This window comes from Xyrauchen texanus, chromosome 11 (genome assembly GCF_025860055.1).
Source record: "Xyrauchen texanus isolate HMW12.3.18 chromosome 11, RBS_HiC_50CHRs, whole genome shotgun sequence".
Lineage (NCBI taxonomy): Eukaryota > Metazoa > Chordata > Actinopteri > Cypriniformes > Catostomidae > Xyrauchen > Xyrauchen texanus.
The window spans coordinates 9550931-9566324 of record NC_068286.1 but is presented as its reverse complement, the minus strand read 5'-3'; the positions used below and the strand labels follow the sequence as shown (position 1 = coordinate 9566324).

Below are 15394 nucleotides of genomic sequence, written 5' to 3'. Positions count from 1 at the left end.
AACCATTTAATGTAAATGCTACCACATGAAGCACATTTTGTAGGGTCAGTGTAGGAACCTTTGGCCAGTCTGAGTGGTGTCCTTCAGCACCCACATGAATCAAGAGTTACCATGAGTTTCACATGAATAACACAGTACACTGATATATGCTACAAAAATGTACAAAGTGCTTATCTAAGTGACTTTCGGATGACTTAATGGCTAAGAAAATGAAATAGAACAACAATATGTCTTACTAAAAAGTCTCAAAAAATATAAAGAACGAACTTAAGCAACTGACCTTTCTGTGAGTTTGGAAGTCTGTGAAATCTGCTCTGCTGTCCCATATGTAGTGCTGTGATTCCGGACACACTGTTGCCCATTTCTGCTGCTGAGCTCCAGATGTTGCACTTCAAGCGTCAGGTTTTAACAACTCACCCTGATCGTCCTGTTGACGCTATTATGTCGGTGACAAGTCGGGTGTGATAGCGACTACAGATGCTAAAGTTTCTCTCTGTCATCGACAGAGACACCAGCTGTCCAAACGCGCTCGCGCTGCAGGTGGACACGCGCGTTTGCGCTTCGGGAAATCACACAAATCTCAAACAAATCAAGACACACAAGGAGGATTGCAGTAAATAGAAATCGAAGTAAATCGGAGATTTATAAGTAGATCATCTCAAAATCGGTTTGATGTGCTAACTACGTTATTATAGGATATTTTTTGGCATCCTGCTTTTGGACCGTTTTTTGACGCACGACTCCAGCGGGCATTTAACGCATATCTGTCTCCACGATGAGATCACATATCCTGCCTCGGCGATTAGCACAGGAGCATCCTCGTTATTATATAATGCGATAATCTATAGGCGTGTTTCGTAAGTTTTGATGCATAGCAGAGAGCTATATGTCAGAAATGTGGAGTTCAAGCATGGGCGCGTCTAGTAGCAGTACTGGGGTCTTGGCAAATCCCCAATAAAAAAAAGTGTAACCTATCCCATTACTGTTTTACGAAGTGAGAAAATGCTTAAATTTTTAAACTATTTAAAAAAAAAACCTCAGCACGAGTGAGCTGTTCAATCTGAATAATGAAACGATTCAGACCGTTTGGACGCTAACCCAATGAAAAGAACCGACTCAAGAGAGTGATTCATTCGCCAATCGGGCAATGATTCTAAACAAACAACATCAGGCAGTATTACGGCACATACATACGACATACTTTCTGAAATGTAGGCTACATGTAATCTCCCTGGTCATACAGGATTTATCAGTCATTTTTTTTTCCTAGTCTAGCAACTGCCTTAAACTCAAGTACAACAAAGATTACTAAAACAAAAGCAAAATGTACATACACACACACACACACACAGAGACACAAAATAAATAAATAAATAAATAATACAAAATTATGCATTTTAATTTCATAACAAAACTACATTAAATTGAATTGAACCTTTAATAAATAAAAAAAAACATGATTTTTTTTTTTTTGTATAGGCCTATCCACCTTTTTCCTAAACGTGGTTGTGTTCTACAATTCACCTGTTTTCATTTTCCAGTCTCCAGTGTTTTCACCCAGTGTATATTCTTACCAGGTAATGCAATGTTTAAAGTATTACTATTGTAAAAAGTGTCCAAAAAACATGTGACTCTATTGCGCTGATACTTCATGAGTCAAGATGAACGTTTGTTTTTAACAGTGGCTCACCTGAGTGTGTAGATGTCATGAAGCGATGGTCCGAAGTGAGTTATGTTGATAATGATATCATTACTTTGATTTGTTATGACAGCCAACAACTGCACAGGTTGAGCATGAAACCAACTTTGACACAAAATAACACTTAAATGGTTCTTGTTGTCCTTCTGGATTGCTCATTTTGGTAGTTTTTACATTGCATCTCAAGACCATAAACAGAAAACAGGCAATTCGAATCATCATGGCGCCATCCAGTGATTGCTAAGGAAAACTGTGGATAGGTCCTAAATTATACAGACCTATGGATTTGGCAATATTTAGAGTGATGACTGTGTTTCATCAAAGTCCATCTTAAGGCAAGTCACTCCCTTCAATATCAAACGCTAGCGATGCAACAAATGGGTGGGATGAGACAAAAGCAAATCGGTCCCATTATAATCAATTATGTTGTCTACACTGGATGCATCCATCACGTCACGCCTTGTAGCACTAACAGTAAATGGATGCTACGTTTTATTTTGTGCTGCACACATTGGCGCTACTTCTGCAAACAAGATAAATAAGTGGTTTAGAACGTTTGCTTTCCCTTTGATGTGTCCAGTGTAGACAGCCTTAGGGCATTGAGATGCGACTCTCCAAAACGGTTGGTCAAGATTGCAATCAAATAACATATTTCAAATAAGCCTTTAAATGACAACAATTCCATCTTTGCATCTGTGCATCTTTAGCTCAGATCAGTGTCATGTACAAAACCAAATTTTCCATGAAATTATGCATTTTTATAATTAAGTTGAATAATGACACATAAATAATGATAGACAGATAATTAAAACAGAATCCCAGTCAAATCGATTCATTTGAAAGAAAAAACCTCTATGAATTACATACCAAACAGGCCTATTAAAAAATCCATATTTAGACATCACCCGAATTTTTAGGGTTCCACCACCTCCGAAATTCCAATTTAACCCCTGCCCACATCCCATATGTGTATGACTTTCTTCCTTCTGCATAACATACATTTTTAGAAGAATATCTCAGCTCTCTAGGTCCATATGATGCAAGTGAATGGTGAGCAGGGGTTTATTCCAAAACCTAAGGAGTGTCTCAGTAGCTCCCAAGTTCAGTAGTCAAGGCACTGATCAATTGCAAAATTGTTCCAGAGCACTGAAACATTCTAAATGTTTAATACTGATTCTACGCTGTTCATTATGCTTCTTTACAGGACTTTGCAGTTTGAGAAGCTGCCACCTAGTGTAAAGGACAACACATAAACAAACTAGGATACACTCACTAATAACGTAACAAGAACATTAAATTTGACACATTGTTCTCCAAATCAGATGCCTTATTCTTGAGAAAAATAGTCACTCTGTAAATTGCTCTGTTGGTATTGATAGCGCTATGCCTCATTACAGTCCCTTCCTGATGCAAAATAATTGAACAGAAGGTTGTGGCTGGACCTGTATCCTTGGTGACCAAAACACAGGGTTGGGCGTGAATGTTGGTGAAGACGAAGCCAGCACACGCCAGCATGCACACGCACACACACACACACCATTCTTTTTGCTGTGGCCTCACTGAAGACAAGCCAGTGTTAATACTGTAGCTTTTTTTTCTTCTACACTATACTACAATCTGAATAATTCAGTGCTTGACGTGGGGCAGTGCGCAGTACCTGCAATTCTATAATTTGCTTTACAGAGTACCAGAAGTTTTTCTTGCATACCCCCACTTTTCCGAGTCTCCTGGTGCGATGCAATGTCTATATTTAATGTAAGTCAGTGATTTGATGCAGTCCGCCAAGTACTTTTATCTGACCTTCCAAATGATTCTTATAAAATCATGGTAAACATCTGAGCAAAACTCAGCGGTGAGTTTAACAAACACTCAACACGTGCAGCAGCATCAGCTGGATCATCCTGGAGGAGCGCACATGTTTAAATCTTGTGCGAACTTCAGGACAGTTTTGTCTTTTTCATGTTTGCTTTTTCTATCATTTTGGCATTTATATTTTTATATTTTAACCTCAGTTTCTATAATACACTGTGTACACAGAATAGTTACACTCACGACCTTCAGTACAAAAATGTCCCCATTGAAACCAATTAAAACTGCAATATTATATTATATTATGCTTTCAATACGGAGCCCTGGCTTCAAAATTTTAATTTTTTATATTTCCACCAGATGGTGCCATTTTTCTCATGTTTAGCCTATGGAGCAAATACATGCTTTTCCCCCATTTTCTGTTTGCTGTATTATAGAGCACTGCAGGCCAATTGAATAAATGATGCAGCTAAAATTGTTTGGGTGTGTTAATATGGATGTCAGTGTGTGTTTTGTATGTGTGTATTGAGAAATTTGTGTGTGTGTGTGCATGTAAAAAAACAAACAAACTGGCATTTAAAGTCAGTGAAAGTGGAAAATAATATGAATATATTATATTTTTATGGCAGTTTTTTGACACAGACATGTTTGTCCTCTAAGGACCTCTGAGTAACTTATTTTATCGACGCACAAGGATTAAGCTTGTCTGGACACAGTTTCACTCCTCTCCAAAACATGAACCAACAACTTTTGGGTGAGCACATTTTATCACATCTTATTCACTCAAATGTATTTATGCAAATTGTTTAGCTGCTGGGTGAAGTCAAGATTACAGACTGTTACAGAAGTGACGTGAGCTCATATGCATAACCTTTTTTCACCTCATTCTTTTTTCAAATAGTGGACCTTTTTGCAATTTTTCACCTCATTTTGAATTTAATTATGAGGTTCAAATGCTTCATTTTGGTGACTTGTTTTGCGATAAATTGTGTTGGATTAGCTTGTCTGCTGGTACCTTAACGAGCACGCTTTTTGATGCACTGAAAATATTTACAATGTTGTCAAATTGCTTAACAAGTACAACAACCGTACCCTGTGTGGCAGTCTTTTTGAACATATGTTCAATATTCTGCGACAATAACGCTACTGCCTGCTTTATTTTCCGTCTCTACTGCTCTTTCCGCGCCATACTCACTGTCCAGCTGGATGTCGCAGGCCTCACTGATTTAGCGCGGCAAAATTTGACGTTCGACATTCGGTTCGCAGATTTAAGGGACCGTCTGAAAACTCCACTCACTACGCTAAAACATAGGAGATTTCCTCTCATTCATTCATTTCACGTGCAAGTTATACATGAAAAAAAAGTGTAACCCCCCCTGTCTACGCCTGTATTAAATATTTTATAGGAAGAATCTATAAGACCGAATTTTTATATCAATAGTGGTAGTTGTGGTTAAAAGTTTTTTTCATAAATAGTATTTATTTATTAATTTTTTATTAGTTGTACTATTATATAAGACTATCTACATTTACCTAACAATGGTAATGAGGAGCCTTTCCTCCTGTTTAATATGTAGGCTATGTTCTACTTGAATGATGTTTGAAAATAGGAAACAAATGGGATAATAATGGGCTCATACAAATACATATGCTCTTGAATTTTTTAAATGTTATGTATAATTTACATAAATCAAAAATAACTCAATGCACAATCCACTCACTACAGCATATCAGGTTTGTGAAAGCACAATACAATCCTGAATCTCCCCCAAAATAACATTTTCAAAGGAGATCACAACAAATTATATTTTTAAAATACCTGTTTTGAGTGAGTTAAATAGTCATACTTACATTTTGGTTTTAGGGACATACAGTACTTTTATGTCAGATCAATTAAACTGTACATCACTGTAAACAGTTATCTCTTCTTCTAAGTGTATTTTATTTCAGGTCAGGTTTGGTACTAATATTACAAAAATCTACGTGGTTCCTATTTTTGTTTAACATGTTCCTTTATGGCAGCGGAAATGTGAACAACCCAGTACAAATCTGCTATAACTGTTTATAATAAAACATTTTCTTTTTTAGACATTATAATTCACAAAAATTAGTGTTGTTTACTGACAAACTTTAGTATACATATTACATATAATTACTCACATTAAAGAGCTTTTCCATTAACTGCTACATCTAACACATACCACCGTTATTATTATATGATGTGGTTGTTATGAATGTAACATTGGCCTCGATAGGAAATGGAAAGGAGTTGCAGGCAAAAGAAATGATCAAAAATCTAAATGAGGACATAACCAATCTCAACCATCTTGTGGAAAAAGGAGCTGGTGTCTCTGAGGACCAAGGACACAGGTGATTGATATTATATGTTTTTAGCCTATTCTCAGAATTCCTTTTGAATTAAAAGTTGAAACCCAGTTAAGTATCATGCACCCTTTTATCTCGATGATTGATGGACTTCAGAGAAGCTGTAACGTTCTTGAAGCATTCCTGAAGGGTTTTGGTGGCAATGAAGAACAAAGCATCTTCATACACCTTCTTGTTTCTAGCATGGGCTATCTATTAAAGCTCAAAGAAGATCTGACCAAGCAGAGGGGCAAGCTGCAGTCAGAGGTGGTGACACGTCGAGAGAACCTCACTAAAGCCACCATCACTCAGCAGGAGATAGAGGCTGACAAGAACAAAGCAATGGACATGATCTCTCAGGTCCTACAGAAAAAGTTATTGTGATACCCCTGGCTCTTGAGGTGACATTATGTCTGTGAGTTTACAGGATAACTAGATTTGCATTTCCTCTTCTTTTCTAATTTGTAGATAAGATCTTGCAATGCCACAACAAATACAGGAATGCAAACTCATGAGGGGCGAAAAAGGTAAGACAATCACTGGTCAACAAAAACATTTTCTGTGGATATTTGTTTTAATTATAAGCTAAAAGCACCAATTCCAGCTATTTTAGTGATTCAAGTTTATTCAAGTTTTACAATTGTGCAGAATTAGCAGCAAAATAAAGAGTATGTTGGTGAGGCTTGCTTCTGTTTCCCAAATTTGTTAAATTTGAATAACTGATTAGTTCAGTGACCCCAAATGTCACTAGGTGGCGACAAATGAGCGTCTTATGTGCTATGAGTGAGTCAGTGAATCGTTTTGAGTCGTTCATGACCGAAATCTAACAAAAGACTTTATAGTGTTTAAGCATTAAAAGAACAAAGCAGATCTATAGTCTTCCTTCAGTCTTTCATCCAAAAAGACAACAATATTAGTCTAATAATAGTGAGTTTCAATAAGGTCCTTACCTTATACTAATTAAAACTTGTAAGGCCACATCTAGACTTATAGGTTTTCAGTTGACAACACATTGATTATGTGACTTTTACACCTCTTATCCACACAGGAATGCCGTTTGCCTCCATAGAAAATGGAAACTTTCAAAAGTGCTCTCTAGTACAGCATACTGACGTTGGGAAATGGAAAATTGACTTTTCGACTGGAAAATGTTTTAGTGTGAACGTGGCCTCAAATAATTAATTTCACTTTTCATAAAAAGTCTAAAGTTTATAAAATAAACTTGTGTTTGAATAATAGGAACACAGAGATACCTTGCAAGCACTGCAATGCCTAATCAGTGCATGCAATTAATTGCATAAGCCTGAAAGAGAAAACTGGTCGGGCCTATTAATTGAATGCACCACTTGAGTAGTGAATGCCTGTAATAAAGCTTGATCATTAGAAATATAAAAAAAATTATATATTTATCATTCCCCCACACAATAATACCAACATTAACTAAAGTTGTAATTGACACTTTAATAACTGGTTTCAAAATTGGGAGTGCTTTACTGCTTTTTCTTTCTTTCTTTCTTTTCATTTTAATGAAAACATTGTCAGCAAATCAGTATTAGAAATATGGAGTCATGTAATTGTTACTTTTTAAAACTATAAGACTTTCTAGCAGTTACAATCAATTCTCTTCTTAAATGGAAAATAATCCCTCTAAATGTGGCATTTAAACCTGTAAATACGGACAGATATGATTCCACTGTCATCTCCCAGGTTAAATAAATGAGTTTTTCCTGTGCACTATATATACAGAACCTTATATTCATTTATTCAGATGAAAAATCTCATTATTCTGCCCTCTATCCACACACACACAGCTCCAGCAGGACATCCATGTGCATCAGAACAAGGTTCATCGAGAGACCAGGAGGAAGGAGAAGTTGGAGAAAGAAGTGTAGCAGCTTCAAACAGACCGTGAGTCCAAACAATTAGAAATTAAATAATTGATCCAGCAGAGTCAGCGTTTAAAAGAGGACCAGCAGAAACTGGAACAATAGCTACAGGAACACAAAGTAAGAGACTCTGATCTGGGGTCATGGGGTGAGGGCTGACCAGTATGAATTCAGTGATATGTCACTTATAACAGAGATTGTAGAGATTGGACTGATGTGGAATATGTGGTAGGACATCCCATCTTAATACCCCTAGAAGAAAACTAGCTTTTTTTTTTTGAATGAAATAGCTAGGTTGAAACTATACATGCACAACATGTGCCTATGATCCCTGAGAGTAATTTGTGTTCTTCCTGACAGATCATGAATGAGAAAGCCAATAAGGAAACAGAACACCATACAACATAGCAACACTGAACTTTAACAGGACAAGGAACAAAATTCCATCAGCCTAGATCAGCTCTCCATACAGAACCAGCATCGAGCATCAGATCTGAAGGTACGAGTACACACACGTGCGTTTACTTAGCTAGATGAGTACATACCTTCATTAAATGAGGACAAGCTCATTTTAAATACTATAAACTAACACAAACTCTAGCCTTACCCCTTGAATAATATATATATATATATAACTCACAACTCTGGCTTTCAATTGATGCATACTTGGCAATCAGTTCTGGACATCTTCTAGATTTGTAGATCTGGCCTCTGCCTCCTTAAATCTGACAAAATTGTATCACTCTTCTATAATTAGAGCCTTAGAGGATGAAGGTTTACGCTCCTCATCCTCTCCCCCATCAGACTGTTGATGGATCTTTCCTGCTCAGAAATTCCGCCAGGCGTCTAACTGAATCACAGTGGGGGTTAATACAGCAAATGTTAAATTTAATGAAATGCCCTGTATTCTCTTTGTTCTGGCTTGTATTGAAGTGGCTTGATTCTAGTAGGTGATCGCCGGGTTCAGTGCACATCTCTGCAGGATATGCTGTAGCTGTATTGTTGAGTTTTCTGTTTAATATTGCCATATCATTTGTAGTAAAGTATTGTTGACCAATGAAAAACAGACAAAAACACACAGCCTAAAATTCTGCCACAGTAGGAAGCTGTTTCACAGAGAGTATAAACAAAGCGAGGATTTCTTCTATTCTTCGTTTCCAACGGCGCACTGGAGGGAGAAGGAGAAAGAAAGAGACAGAGCCTTCAGGATGTAGATCAGACTCAATTCAAATTCAAAGACAGTGTTAACTTTCATTTGCACAACAATTCTTCAGACCAGATTCCCATGTCTTATTTATTCTGCCTTTTTGTAGTAGACACTCCCACTTTTCCATGCAAGTAAACTGTTTAAATGAATGATGCAATCCTCATTTAGGCCACTAGAGGGCAAAGTTTTAGCACTGTGATAACCACACAGTGACAGTGTCTGAAACCTACTAGTATAAGGCAGCTTGCCTTGCTGTCTTAATACCCACTCAATGACTTTACAGGCATTTTTTTATATATGAAAGTATAGGCACCATATAAGCATGCCTAAATGATCTAGACCACATTAAAGGGAGCTTTAGGCTCAACCAAACAAATAGTAAATGTCTACAATGTTCATTCTGCTTAAAAATAACTTACATCCTTTTTTTTCAAGTTTTGACTACCCGAAGCAAGCCTATGTTCAGACGTTTCTCAAACAATTATCAACTTTTCATATTTAAGTTGTCTTCATTGTAATAATTGAGATAATTAAGCATAACTTTTTTTTAAATAAAAAAAAAAAAAAAAAAAAAATGTCTTAAGGTGTCTTTGCACAGCCAGTCTGTGCTGTGCTTGCTCATCTCAGCCCCAAAGGCAGTTCAGATGCTGCTTTGGTTCTATGTAAATACAATGCAGCATCAGAGCAGCCTTAAACTGTGTTGTTGTCACGATAGAGCATATACTGTTTTTGTTTTTATTAATTTCACATGTCTACATTTGTAATTTTATATTGTAAACATTAATCTTATAACATTGTGTATGCTACTGTAATTGCTGTGTAAATGCATGAGACCATTAAGGCTATAATTGAGACACTTAACACACTTATACCTTGATATAGTTAGTCATTTACTCAGACAAATTTGAAGTCTCCATTACACACACAGTAATGTCTTGTACCCTGTGCGGTTTAGATGAAAGAGGATGAGGTAATCCAGTCAAAGCAGACGAGACTCAGTCAGATGGAGGAGAAGAAGATGGAGGTGGAGAAACAGAGAGACACACTCAAGAATCAGATCACTGGACTGGAGAGAGGCAAGAGGACACACTCGCTCAAACTTAGAGTAACCTTTCAACGTGGTTCTCAACTCAGCTGGACTATCCATCAAACTGAACTATTTTAAGCTGTTCATTTAATTTGTATTGTATTGGAATAATATTCCACATTCATATGCCCTAACTACGTATAATTCTTAAGGGTACAGTTGCAAAACCTGTTAAAGCCTGTTTAAATCTAAGGGTCAGAGAAAAATGGTGGATATTATAATACAATTAAAACTGCGTTTGGTACAAGAAACCTCAGCCAACATTACACTTGAACTTCAGGGAAGAGTTATCACTTTCCTTTCACAACCTCTCTCATTTTTCTTTTTTCTGGTTCTGTTTCTAAACAGAGGTAATACATTTAGAAGGAGAACAGAACAGACAGTAACCACATTCAAACAATGAATGCTTTGTCTAATTTTAATTTTTCATCTATCTTCTTTCTTTTCCACTCCATCTCTTTTATTTTCTCTCTAACTGGCACATACTGTCCTATGATTCTGGTCTTTTCTGTTTCCAGCAATAATTTACAAAATATGTCGCTACCAAGAAGAAAACAAATGCAGTACAGGCCCTATACCACACAGATACTCTAAATCTCTTATCTGGGAAATTATTATAATTTTTTTTAACTAGTTAATTTAAATGAAATGTCCAAACAGACCAATTCACTAAAATTAATCTAATTTCCCAACACTAATTTGAGTGTGTGCGCAATACAGTTTTGAATAAAATGTCACTTTTTAGTCACTTTACACCAATTTTCATCTGAAATCAGAGCTTGTTACTAGAAAAGTTATATTGTCACATTCCTGAAAAATGTGTTTAAGTTAGTAACATCACTTTGTAAGGGATAATGAGTCAGAATAGTCAGACGTTATCTCACTAATTACACAGCTACTAATCAAATCAAATAAAGAAATAAATAGACATAAAAGATTGATTTACATTTAAATTATGTATTATTTGAGAAGTAATAAATTACTGAATGGCTGAATTCCACCCCTGGTTTGCGTTCTGTTGGTGTATATTTTGTAAATAATGACTGTCTGACTGCTCATTATGCATTTTAATACAAGACGACCTGCCAAATAAATAAATAAATGGGCATGAAACATTGATTTGAGTATTTTATTGACTTGCTTGTAGAGATCGCACGGTGATCCGAGAAGCAGGAAAGATGACGCATATGTCTTAATTCCCGGATGTGCGGTTGTTACTTAGAGATATCAGACTGCTAGATGGCGCCATTGACCAATCAGAATAGAGTTTTCCAGAGCGCTGTGTAAAACTTTTAGCTAATTACTCCCCAATGCTTTCAAACACCTAAATAACCCTATCTAAACTAAACATGGTAAAAGTCTAAGGAATAATTAAAAATGTTGCTAAAATTGTCAAATCCAACTTGCGCATGAACATTTTTGCTTTGTGTATCTGAGAATATTTAGACATTTCAGATGAGATGGGCAAGCCTGCTTGTACAAAATTTATCTAAATTGAGAGTAGTGGAGGACAGTTGTACTCACTCATGTTTATTTATTTATATCCTTATTTATATCCTTTATTTAATTCATGCTAAATTATCCTTCCATCTGCTCAAGCTCCCTGGCTTCTATTTTTGTGAATGCTCTGGTATGAACGCCTCTAATTAACTACTCACTCATTCCAAAAATATGCATAGCTATTTGACGACAGAAGAGTTGGCAATAGATTTAAGGTGAACAAACATTGGTGTTCTAGGCCACACACAAACAGTCTGCGTAGACTGTACTCAGGGCTGGACTGGTAATCTGGCATACCGGCATTTTCCCGGTGGGCCGACGCACTTCGTGGCCAATTAGAGGCGGACTGGCCATCGGGAGAACCGAGCGGTTTGGTGGGTCGGCCACAAAATGGGCCAAATGTGCCGCGATAAGCTAAAATGAGCTGCCACGTTATGCAAAACAGACCACAAAATGGCGCCGCAATATGCAGAAAAGGACAGTGAACACACCTCCCTCGCTCAACTTTTGGGCAAGTTGCTATGTCAAATCCTGGGCCGATTTCTCTACCCAGTCCAGTCCTGACTGTACTAATGACGAAATTTGCATCACGCATACTGTGCACGTTCCGATCAGCAATGCAAAAAGCTGTAAATATCTCCTCAATCAATTCTAATTTTAAAGTGAAAATTAAAATTTTTAGTCTACTGAAATTTCTTGGAAAGATGTTTTTTTTCAACGTTTTGTCAGTGGAACGATACAAAACACTTTAAACAATGAATGGCATGCTGTATGAATTTAACCTGTTCTTATAACAGATTGGACTCAGGACATTCTGTTCATCCATCTATCTTTGTCCACCAACTATGACCTCTCCCCAAGTTACGCTAGCTTCCACCATCCTGATGCTACCCTGGATCATCATCTGACCAGGTGATGAATTATTTCAAGAGACATCATGGAGGGAAGGCACATAATGATGTCCCTAATGATGTCCACTCCAAAGTACTGAAGCTCTGACTGAGTATTGTAGTGATTATAGATCTGGTCTGGGCTTCAAGTTCAAATCCTATGAGGGGAAATCACTACCATTGTTGTGCCCTTGAGTGAGGTGCTTGGGTTGCTCTGGGGGGACTGTTCCTCTTAGTCTCCTTGGATAAAAGATGAGGCAGTTGCCAAGTCTGTGTAGGCAAGTTCAGTGCTGGTGCATAATCACAGTATTCACACCACACATGCAGGCCACTCTGCTCAGGGATTCCCTGGGGCAGTTGTTACTAGACGATTCCATCAGTACCCTGAATTATCTGACTTGCAGGCCAGAGAATGTTGGGCTACAATTGTCTGAGCAGGTTGTAAGTAGTACAGGGCTTCCCCAATGCCTCTATGCTGTTGCAAAAGAAAAAAAAAATCTTTGGCTGTACTTGAGTTTTCTTAAATAAAATTACAATGATATTTTAACTCAAATACCTCAAGTAGAACCTATCTGAATTAAGTAAACCAAACAAAACTTAACATGTCAGTGTAACTCAAATGAACCTCTTTTAGTGAAATGTTAGCTAGAGACAGGACATGTTACCAGGCTAAATACGTACCACTGAGTGCAACTTGGTCATTATGCTATGGTTAAAACAGCTATTGCTCAATGGATAAAACATCATGTAAGATACTTACAATGTACTAGTCCTCAACCTAGGTTCAAGCTTCACTCTTCACCATGATGGTAACCCCCTGAAAAATAACCTGTTAAGAAATGCTTCTAAATCTCAACATTACATAACAAAACATTAAACACTAATGAGTCTCCCCCATTGACCCGTCACTGTATGGTCACGCCACCATGTTTGTGACCAATATTCCATGTACCTTCATTGTGCTGCACTGTGAAATGTGACAAAGACAATCTTCAGGAGTTAAAGAGGCTCTGTCATTCATACAGACGGGATCATCACAGACGTTTTATAATACTGTGACTAAATCAGACCAGTAAACAACACAAAAACCTTTGTAACTTCTGAATGCGAAATGTTTACGGTGATGTGCCAGTGGGCGTGTGTACTCCCCGGTCACACATCAGACTCGCCTGCTTCCGTTGATGAATTGTGGATGAAAATATCTTTATATCTTTATATAAAATATATTATAATATTTGTGCTGTCTTAAGACCTGTATGAACTTTTCCTGGGACTTGGCATGGATCAAAAGCAACTTTTGATGTTTTTCTTGATAATTTTTGTTTAGGCTGTTTTTCCAATCTCCGCAATTGTTTCCTCCTGCTGATGGTCACAAATGTGGCGGCTGTGGGGAAAAGTGACATAACTGAAACAGATTTTACAGACATTAATCTTGAAACAGACATTAATCTTGCACAAAGATACATAAAAACACACTTAATTTTAACATAAAAAAAGTTATTGTCTCTCAAAAGTAGTAGTTGACTCTGAGTCAATTTAATGAATCGTTTTTCCAATGAGTCATTTTCCTTTTCATTGTGACGCCAAGGCGAAAAATTATCAAATTGGCGCGCCCACTCATTCGTAGCGCGAGACACCAGGAAAACTTGAAAACATCATGTCGACAACAAGATGCTGTGTTCTGAAGTGCATATCAAAAGCGACCTTTTTTCACTGCCCAGGGACGAGCATGTGAAGAATCAGTGGCTAGAGTTTATATTTACAACTATACCACACAAGTATAGCCCGAACCTTGTGCTGTGTTCATTTTAATGGCGATTGCTTCTACGAGCATGAATGCTTTCAAGTGTGGATTCATGAGCGGTTGATACTGAAGGAAGGTTCAGTACCAAGTTTATTTGGATCAGCTTCCTCCTCCGAATCACAACCTGTAAGTATTATTAATAATTGTTGCTTTTGTGTGTTTTTTAGCATGCTTAATAAGTATTTGTGTGTGTTGTGTACGTTATGCTCAGCGCAGCTTCTAGGTCTCCAATGTCAATTTTTTGGAAATATGTGAAATGTCTGTCGATGTTATTGGAGTTGTCATAAAGAATAGAGCAATAACTTGTAGTAATGCAGTGCTTTATCAAGATGTTTATGCGTTGGGCTAACGCAAACAATAACTGATTGGGTGTTTACCACTGAACTTTGGGCTATGATCGCTAACATAAATCAACTCAAATTCCTTCTCTGATTTTGATTTTTTTACTACAAAGCAATTGTACTTCCGACAATCTCTGCACAGAGTATACCAATCACAACTGACTGGGTCATCTGACCAATCACCGCAGATTAGCGTCACGCAAAGGAGGGGTTTGGAAAAATGAGTCGTTGAACGAATCATTTGGGAGTCGGTGAGCAAATCAGGTAAACATAAATGCATATTATAAGACAACAAAAGTGTTTTTGTCATTGCATGCATGTAAAACTGTTGTTGGGGACTCCCAAAACAATATTAGGAACATTTTAAATGCCATAATAGGTGCCCTTTAATAATACTGACTCCTAATGTAGAGAGTGTGTTAATTGGTATAATAAATTACCAGGAAAGTAGAGATGATAAAATAATTTATAATTATGCTTAGCCTTTATAAAGATAGAAAAGTATCAACATTTCATTTACCTCACCACAACATTCCACTTGTCACAAACTTCAGAAAATTGTGCATCATGCACAAGAATGAGAACACAACTATTTCTTTGCTTAAAAAATACAAGAACTAAATCAATGTGGAACATTGTATCTCAAAAGGAGGACAATGTGGCCCCCCATATGCTACTTAAAGAAATAATTCACACAAAAATGAAAATTCTCTTATCATTTACTCACCCTCTTGCCATCTGTCTATGATTTTCTTTATTCAGAACACAAATTAAGATTTTTAGAAGAATATTTCAGCTCTGTAGGTC

At 37.0% G+C, this 15394-nt stretch overlaps 1 pseudogene; it reads left to right on the top strand.

Moving 5' to 3' along the window:
- Positions 1-5738: 5738 nt before the first annotated feature.
- LOC127652099 (cilia- and flagella-associated protein 58-like) overlaps positions 5739-15394 on the top strand; it is a 44947-nt pseudogene continuing 35291 nt past the window's right edge.